Raw genomic sequence first — 1,361 nt, 5'->3', positions numbered from 1 at the left:
AAGCTTAACATTTGCTGCAATGATCATTATGACAGGTGCCTTGTGTAGAGTAATTGAATTCCTCCTCCTACACATCTCATGAACAACAAATATCTGAAATTATTTTGTTTTTGGCATGTCAATCTTGACTTTATTCTTAAATGTGTGCTTATGTAAGAAATACATGGTTGCAAAATTTCACAATTCTTTTGAACTTACTTGTTGTTGAATTGTCTCGTTTAAGAAAATCAATTACACTTTATATATAAAAAAATGTTCTGTGCTCAATTTGGCTGCACATATACTAAAATTGGAACATACAGAGAAGATTAGCATGGTTCCTGCACAAGGATGAATAGTTCCATATGTTTACACCAACAGATACTGGAAGGGATGTGGCCAGAAGGGAAGCCTACTGCATTCTTGGTGGGAGTGTAAACTTGTTCATTCACTTTGGAAAGCGGTTTGGAGGTTCCTCAAAAGACTCCACATAGAGCTCTCCTATTACACAGCAATCCCACTTTTGGGCATTCACCCAAATGATCACAAACAAGTCCATACTAAAACTACCACCACAACAATGTTTATTGTAGCATTATTTGCCATAGCTAAGATAGGGAACCAACCCCGATACCCCTCAGTAGAAGAATGGATCAAGAAAACGTTCTGTGTGTGTGTGTGTGTGTGTGTGTGTGTGTGTGTGTGTGTGTGTGAATGTACACTTACACAATCACTTTGGAAAGCAGTCTGGTGAGTCCTCAGAAAGCTAATTATTGACCTTCCTTATGGCCTACTCATACCACTTCTAGGCGTCTATCCTGAACAACAGGTACCAATATTCAAGGACACATGCACCTCCATGTTTATTGTAGCACTGTTCACAATAGCCAGGATAGGAAAACAACCCATATGTCCCACCAGAGATGAATGGATCCAAAAACTGTTGTAACTATACACAACAGAATATTTTACAGCCATTAGAAAGGACAAAATAATGGCATTAGCAGGGAAATCAATCAAGCTACAGGAAATCATGTTGAGCGAGGTAAGACAAAAGCAAGAGACAAACCACATGGTCTCCATGGTAAGTGGATGTTAAATCCAAAATGTAAGGTGATACAACAAAATTAACAACACTTAAGAAACCAAGGACTTCCACTCATCTGATTGAATCACTACTAAATAACCACATTCTGCTGATAATATGTGCACACTGGAGGGAAACCAGGAGGACGACACAGAACTAGAAGGAATCAGGGAAAAACATACAACAGTGAGATCCATCAGCTGCACTGGACATTGACCAAAATGAACTAAGCAACTCAATGTCACTGAAGGGAGGGAGGGAACAAGTGGGAAAGAGGGAACAGCAGACGCTATGC

The 1,361-nt window shown here is 39.5% G+C and overlaps 1 pseudogene; it reads left to right on the top strand.

Annotated features, from left to right (window-relative positions):
- Positions 1–259: 259 nt before the first annotated feature.
- LOC122127773 lies at positions 260–350 on the top strand (annotated as a pseudogene).
- The last annotated feature ends 1,011 nt before the right edge of the window (positions 351–1,361 follow it).

The sequence above is a fragment of the Dipodomys spectabilis genome, unplaced genomic scaffold (assembly GCF_019054845.1).
Source record: "Dipodomys spectabilis isolate Male_0828 unplaced genomic scaffold, ASM1905484v1 ptg000311l, whole genome shotgun sequence".
In the NCBI taxonomy this organism is placed as follows: domain Eukaryota; kingdom Metazoa; phylum Chordata; class Mammalia; order Rodentia; family Heteromyidae; genus Dipodomys; species Dipodomys spectabilis.
Note: the sequence above shows the minus strand (reverse complement) of the source record. Positions and strands in the feature narration are given on the sequence as shown.